The following is a 7,757-nucleotide window of genomic DNA, read 5'->3' as shown; positions in this document are numbered from 1 at the left end:
TTAACCACCTCAGTAGCATGATCAGCTCTGAACTATGCCAGGACTCTCTTCACGGAGGGACTCTGACAATGGCCTCAGGGCCTCATGATGACAAATGCTGCACCACCAGGAGAGGCTAGCACATGCTTGGACTCCACATCCCTGAATCCAGCTCCCACTTCTGCAATTCACTGTGCCCCTACCAGCACCCCAACTCTCCAGTTACCTGGGCCAAACTGCGTTAGGAGGAACCAATTCCAGCCCATCCAGGACGGCTTCCAAGAGGTCTTGAGTTCTTGACTGATCTCTTAACGGTCCCAGACGGAGGCAGGGAAAGGGCCAGGCCTGCACCATTGCTGTCACAGTCTTCGTGTGTCCCCCATCAAAGGCTGCTGTGGACAGAGTTGGGAAAAGGCCCACAGGGAGCTCTTCCAGGTCACGTACAGCTGAGGCCTTCTCATTCCGCAGGCTCTGTGCTGCAAGATCCAAGAGATTGAGAGGGTCTTGTCCACTCATCTCCACCAACCTGGCACAAGGTTAAGGGAAAAGCCTAAGTAGATTTTCACAGTGCTCAGCCTCCTCCTGTTGGCACAGGACACTCAGCCTCAACCACCCATCTTAGCAGGAAGGGAGACCCTAGGCGGTCCTCCACCTCTCCTGCCATCCTACAACTTCTAGTCCTAAATCTTCAGCTCTTTCTCTGCTAGGTTCACCCAGTGTCCCTTAATACCAGCTAAGTGAAGGAAAACAATTACGGCTTCATCTCCATTCTTTATTGGACTTCAGAGAGTATAAATTGTTCCAAACCTAATTTCCTGAACTTTCCCAAAGATCATCACCATCTCCAAGGTGATTTCAAGGAGCCGGACAGAATAACCCATCTCTTACCCCAGTCCAGTGGTAAGAGGTCGGGTCCTGAGGTTTTGTTTGCCTTCTCTGGCAAGCAGAGCTTCTAAAACAGTAACGGCAACTTTCCACAAGTTCAGATCTGTCCTCCTTCCTGCTCTATGGAATACGTTCCTATTCACATTCTACCAAGCTCAGAGCAATTCAGAGACTAGAAAATTATTTTTAAAAAATCAAGACGACATAAAAAACCCCTCTTATGGGGCTAGTGAATTTTTGACATAAAATGTCAGAAAAAGACAAGAGAAGGGAACATTAAAGCACCATCGTGGGGTGCCTGGGTGGTTCAGCTCTGCGGCTGCCTTCAGCTCAGGTCATGATCCCAGGGTCTTGGGATTGAGCCCCAAATGGGGCTCCCTGCACTCAGCGAGGAGTCTGCTTCTCCCTCTGCCCTTCTTTCCCCGCTTGTCCTATCTCAAGTAAATAAATCTTCTTTAAAATGTACCATCTCAAGTATAAGTAGATACAAAGGTCGTTACTAAAACATTACTAAGAAGAACTAATTGGTGTTCTTTGAACAGAATCACAAAGCATTTCTTCTAGGAACAAGAGCAGACTGACACATTTGAGAATCTCTCAGTGAACTTCTGATGACACATGGACAACTGAGCCTGAGTGCTCTCAGCTGCCTCCTGAAACCCTAAATGAAGTAAAGGAATAGCTAAGACCAGAAAGTCAAGGAGAATGAATTAGCCCCACTCTTCAAGAAAAGCCAACTTTTAGAATCTGAAAAAGGTGGTTTGGGAAACTAGTGTGCAGACTACAGAAGCCAACACCTAAGCCTATACAGGTGGTGAAATCAGAAATCAATTGCAGAACCCACGAGGCCTCAGGAGCAACAGCCGCAGGCAGGGCCCCAGGCGAGGGCCAGAGCCACCCGCCAGCACTGTGGTACTCGAGGAGGATCTACAACCACATGCGTTTACCTCCACCACCAGCACGGCCAGCAATCCACACCCGGGCCCGACCTTCCTCTACTTCCCACCCCGACTGCTCTGCTGCTCCCTGGAGCAGTGCTCAGCCCTCACATCCCATGGCAGGCTGCTCTTCTGTGGGGCACAAGGGGAATGCGCTGGGGCAGGTTTGGTACATGAGCATTTAGAACCACCAAAACACTGGACTATGACCCAACTGAGCATGCTCCACTTATGTATGAGCAGGAAGGGGCACCTGCTCAGAGCTGAGGCCCGGGAGGCAGCTTATGGAGCAGGCAGGACAGGAGGGCACACCAGGCCCCTGTCACAACCACCAACTGTTCTGATGGCAGAGCTCCTCGGAAGCAGGAGGGCCCTTGCTGCAGAAGTGGCTGTGTGTGAACCCTCCCCTGTGCTTCTGAAATGTCCCATTTCTCTGAAGGAACAGCCCAAGAAGAGCCACATGCCTGGAACCCAGAGGGGTGTCTCTGCCCTTGCCCCTCCCTCATGCCCCTCTCACTCAGCAAAAAAGTCAGTCCAACTACTTGACTCCTCATGAGGGATGTATATCCTACTGATGGCTGCAGAGGACACAGAAAAGAGGTTCTCCAAAGGTCGGCAGTGAGAACTCCCACACTCTGAGGCGACCTCCATTGCCCTCCCCCTCAGCCTGTCAGCCTTCCTCCCAAATGCCTTTCTGAGGAGGAGCCATTCCCACCTACAGCTGCTCCCACCTGAAGCCACTAAGCATCTCCCCGCTGCGCATCTGCACCTGAACGATCCTCATCAACCTCCCTCTGTAGTTGAGGTGGCTGTTTAAGCACAGTCTACTTGTCACACTGACTTCTGCTTTCTCCCTTTGTGGAGATTCTCAGCCCAAGGCCTCGGGCCTCTGCCCAGCAGGTAGGAGGAGATGAGGCCTCTGGCTTCTGAGTGCAGCCAACAACGGGTCACTCCTCTTCTCCTCCACAAAATCCAGGATCTATTGCTGGCCAACTGACCACGTGCACCGCCTGAATGCACTTCACCTATGTGGGAAGGGTCTCCCCTGAGATTCCAGTGGCCTCTAATCCTGGGGAAGACTCAGAAGAGGAAGACCAGTGAGTAAATGATGGCCTTGGCCACTGCAGCTGGTCTTGGGCTATGATGGATACTCATCTTGTCCTCCCTGCATTATTTGTTGCAGATTCCCCTCAAGGTCCCTACAAACTCTGCTGTCCTCCTCGCTAAGTTGCCAGGTGGCCTTCCTCACACCTTCATCTCTAAAATTTCTGAGCCCCAGCTCACCAGGCCTCTTTTGGCAAGGGTTGTGGCACTTGTCTTTTTACTGTCACAACGGGGCAAGGGAATACCAAGAGGGTCCTGGATGAATCTCCTGGGAGTCAAACTTATTGCTCTTTATGCCCTGGTTTTAATTTTTTTTTCCGATTTTATTTATTTATTCATGAGAGACACAGAAAGAGAAGCAGAGACAGAGGCAGAGGGAGAAGATTTCCCTCGGGGAGCCCGATGTGGGACTTGATCCAAGAAGTGCAGGATCACGCCATGAGCTGAAGGCAGATGCTTAACTGCTGAGCCACCCAGGCGTCCTTCTATGTCCCGGTTTAAAAGCAGCCCTATCCTTTCCTAACCTGGGTCATTCACTCCAACCAAGAATGGGGGCTCCTTTGCTTGCCAACTCGGTGCTAGACACAAAGAGGATAAAGTCTTCAGGTGGCAGCCGTGGCTTCTAACTCTGTGGGACTCCTCCGCTCACCAGTGGATAGTTGTGGAACCTAACCAACGTTATCACTTGGTGGGTTTGACAGAACTTACCTCACAAGATGCAGTTCTGGGCATGCGGTCATGTCATGTCCAACGGTCTTCCACCAGGGCCCAGCAGCATTACAGGAACGGCTTTATGAAACATATCCGAGCCACCTCTGTGGACAGCATGGGTTTGCTCCAGACTCCTGGAAGGTATCGTTCCCTACCCATGATACACCCAATCTTCTGAGATCTGCTCAGTCTTATGCCCAAGTAACAAGGCTGCTTTCAACTGCAGCTTAGACTCTGCTGCTCTGCAGAGAACTTTCCTATCCTGGGATACACTCAAAAGTCGAAGTCTTTTTGGGTTCAGTCAGTTAAGAGTCTGACTTTGGTCAGGTCGTGATCTCAACGTCCTAGAATGGAGCCCTGCGTTGGGAACTTTGGCTCAGGTTGTGATCTCAATGTCCTGGGATCGTGCCCTGTGTTGGGATCCGTGCTCAGCAGGGAACCTGCTTCTCCCTCTCCCTCTGCTCCTGCCCTGTGCTCTCCTTCTTTAACAAATAAAACCTTTTTTTTTTAAGTGGCAGTCTTTTGTGTCACCTGGTATACAAGGCAGAGAAGTGTTCTGAGATGTGGAATATGTTGTCTCCAAAACCTGAAAAGTCCTCTCAGGCATTGTGCTTCCTTCTCTGCAGGAGATTCAAGTGGTAAAACTCATGTTTTACTTTGGATGATAGGACCCAGCATGTCCCCAACTGTTGGGGCACTCAAAATTGTTCTCATGTGGCAGATAATTGAATCTTCACAGGCATCTTCTCCAACAATGGAATGCACGTTTCTTACCAAGGCTTCCAATGTGCCAGACATTTCCTGTAATCTAACTCCATTGACAAGCTATCAGAGGAGCAAATCGGCACAATGTTCTTCAGATACCCAGGTGGTACGTGAACTATGACAGACTGGAAAGGTACAACCCTGGAGCAATGGGAAATGCATACTGTTGTCTGCTCCATGTGAATCCAAACGGTATCTGATAGGGATAGAAAGAAACACATTTGCCAACTAATGTTTGTATACCATGTACCTGAGAAGTCATGAATCTGGCTTGAGCGAAGAGACTACATCTGGCATAGCAGCCTCAGTTAGGGCTACTATCTGGGTGAATTTATGGAAATTTCGGCCAACCTCCAGGATGAATCTGGTTTCTGCAGGGGTAGACAGGTGAATTAAATGGAAATGTGACAAGGACCATCACTTGAATCCTTTATATCCTTAAGAGGAATAAAATTAGGGATGCCTGGGTGGCTCAGTAGTTGAGCATTTGTCTTAGGGTCAGGGAGTGATCCTGGGGTCCCAGGATCCAGTCCCACATTGGACTCCCTGCATGGAGCCTGCTTCTCCTCCCTCTGCCTATGTCTCTACCTCTCTCTCTCTGTCTCATGTGAATAAATAAAATCTTTTTTAAAAACAAAGGAATAAAAAAAACACCAAACAAAACAAAACAACAAAAGAGTAATAAAAATATCCGTCATTCCTCCTAGATTGTGATATTGTTTTATACTTACTATTTTGACCAGGGATGGAAACAGGTACAGAGGCCTCCACTTGGCCTCCACAATCATGATAGTTCTGATCCTACAAATGAAAGACGCAATGTGTGTTCTGCATGGATTTTCAAACATTCTATTCCATTACACATCTGCAAACTGAGTAATGTCACACGGTTACCATTGTGAGCTGGATCCTGACCTGGGATTCTATTTATTTGGCTCCCCATAGGCCCCATCCTAACAGTGAGCCACGATTATGTTTTGTACATCCAGAAACTAATGTTAACTCTGACCCTACATCCAACAATATTAAAATTCTTGGTATATTCCCCCTTCCCCAGTCCACTCCTCAAATTACTCCTAGAGTCCAATCCCCCTTGTTTATTTACATTTACCCAAATGTGGTAGGCAGCCTCCCAAATGGCCACAATGATTCTAGCCTCCTGGTATTCAGTCATTCCCTTGTGAAGTCCCCTGCCTCACTGAGTAAGGCAGACCTGTGACAATCTGTGACAATTACAATGTGTGACTTCCAACGTTAGGTCATAAAAGGCATTGTGACTTCCGCTTTGCTTCCCCTGGATCACTTGCTTTCACGTCATGGAAACACCCAAGTAGCCTTATGGAAACATCCATGAGGCAAGGAATTGAGGCCTCTGGTCAAAAACTTACTGGCCGGGCACCGGGGTGGCCCAAGTCATGATCCCAGGGTCTTGGGGTCAAGCCCCACATCAGGCTCTCTGTTCAGCAGGGAGCCTGCTGCTCCCCCTGCTTGTGCATGTGAGTAAGCTGCCTTGGAAGTGGACATCCCAGGCTCAGCTCAACCTTCAAATGACTACAGCCCCAACCCACATCTTGTGTGCATTCTCAGAGACACCATGAGCCAGCACTATCTGGCTAAGCTTTAACTAGATTTTTGACCCACAGAAACCACGTGAGATAACAAAAATAGTCAATTATGCTACTAAGTTTTGGGGTAACTTATTGCACAGCTACAGGTAAAAGATATGCTGAATAACTGTACGAAAATTCCTGGAAGAATATTTATCCCCTTGCCATACATACATGGTCCTTTGTTCTGGGGACCTGGCCTCCTCTTCAAAGACTAGACAGTCCCAGGCCTGAACACTGACTAGAACTTGGCAAGGGATCATGCCTTTGTATTGAGCCGTCTTCAGCCTCCCATCATCCAGCCTTGATTTCTTTTGATAATAAGAGTACTACTCCTGGTGGCTGACCTTCCATTTTGTACGAAAAACACTGGGCTCTTCAAACCATTTCTGGAACCCTTTGTGGGTTGGTGCCTTGGCTGCCACTCCAACCTCATGGCTCACAGTACATGGTGTAAACCTGGCCTCTGATGGTTCAATGCCACCGCCTGACCTCAAGTGCTGCAGGGTCCTGTCATCCGTTTCTATGACAGCCACTCTTACTGTTTGTCAGCACTGGCCTATGCACGTACCCCACCACTGAACTGTTTAACGACGCTGCTGTCCCTCTCATCAGCATATTCCTAGAGCCTTGGTAAATGATGTGTTTGTCGGTGCTTCCTGTGGAATATATCCATTTGCTTGGGTTTTCTTACCTTAGAAAGTCATCATATGTATCCCAGCTTCACAATCCCTGAGCGGTTTAGCCTTCAGCTGCCATCTGTCAGGGGTCCAGCAATTTCAACCTCACTGAGCACGGCCGTAGCTTCCTTTCATGCTTCTAGAAGCCATCCTTGTAGCAAGTTCACACAAACTCCTGCGGTCCCTGACAGAATGTCAAACCTTGTATCTCAGAAGAATACTCCCAAAGCAGTAAATTCACCCTACCCAATCTGAATCCCCCTCTCCTTTATCAAGCACCTATACTCCAGTCCCAAACACAGTCCCCAAGCTGGTACTTGCTGGTTAGGTCGTTCAGCCTCCTTAGGGTGTAGTACCTTCATCTGCCTTCTCAGCCTGAGCGCATCTCCTGCTCTGTTATGCTGGAACATAGCCCCAGTTACACACAAGGGGAGAAACTGGAGAAGAGGGCAAGAAGAGCAAATCCTGTCTTAGTGAAGGATAGCTCTGCAAGTATTCAAATAAAAGACTTTGATGGGGTTTTTGTTTCTTAGGGGTATGGTTTTTTTGTTTTGTTTTTGGTTTTGTGCTTTGGTTGTTTTCTTTTTAGGTAGGCCTCATGCCCAGTATGGGGACAGAACTCACCCCCCAAATTCAAGAACTAAGCCAAGATCAAGTGCAATGCTTAACCAACAGAGCAACCCAAGTGCCCTAAAGATTTTAGCTTTGCTCGTTTTGTTTTTAAGATTTTATTTATTCTTGAGAGAGACAGAGAAAGAGGCAGAGACCTAGGCAGAGGGAGAAGCAGGCTCCGTGCCAGGAGCGCTATGCAGGACTTGATCCCAGGACCCCAGGATCAAGCCTTGAACAGAAGGCAGATAGATGCCCAACTACTGAGCCACCCAGGCGTCCCAAGATTTTAGTTTTTAAGAGAGTGGGAGGGCAGCCCGGGTGGCTCAGTGGTTTAGCCGCCATCAGCCCAGGGCCTGATCCTGGAGACCCGGGATCGAGTCCCACGTCAGGCTCCCTGCAAGGGGCCCGCCTCTGCCTCTGACTGTGCCCCTCTCTCTGTCATAAATAAATAAAATTTAAAAAAAACTAGAGTGGCT

General features: G+C 48.8%; 1 long non-coding RNA gene across 3 annotated transcripts; it reads right to left on the bottom strand.

The window, feature by feature from the left end:
• Positions 1-210: 210 nt before the first annotated feature.
• LOC144299391 (uncharacterized) lies at positions 211-6,786 on the bottom strand. Of its 3 annotated transcripts, none has more exons than XR_013366129.1 (4): positions 6,684-6,786; positions 5,114-5,183; positions 3,615-4,578; positions 211-505 (listed from the first exon to the last, which is right to left on the bottom strand). It is a non-coding gene; the product is annotated as an uncharacterized LOC144299391 (long non-coding RNA). The 3 variants fall into 3 exon arrangements; XR_013366128.1 differs by lacking the exon at positions 6,684-6,786 and adding an exon at positions 5,494-5,573 and having other exon boundaries at positions 5,114-5,254; XR_013366130.1 differs by lacking the exon at positions 6,684-6,786 and adding an exon at positions 5,494-5,573.
• Positions 6,787-7,757: the final 971 nt, after the last annotated feature.

The sequence above is a fragment of the Canis aureus genome, chromosome 27, assembly GCF_053574225.1.
Source record: "Canis aureus isolate CA01 chromosome 27, VMU_Caureus_v.1.0, whole genome shotgun sequence".
NCBI classification, from domain to species: domain Eukaryota; kingdom Metazoa; phylum Chordata; class Mammalia; order Carnivora; family Canidae; genus Canis; species Canis aureus.
This window is presented reverse-complemented; position numbering and strand designations above follow the sequence as displayed.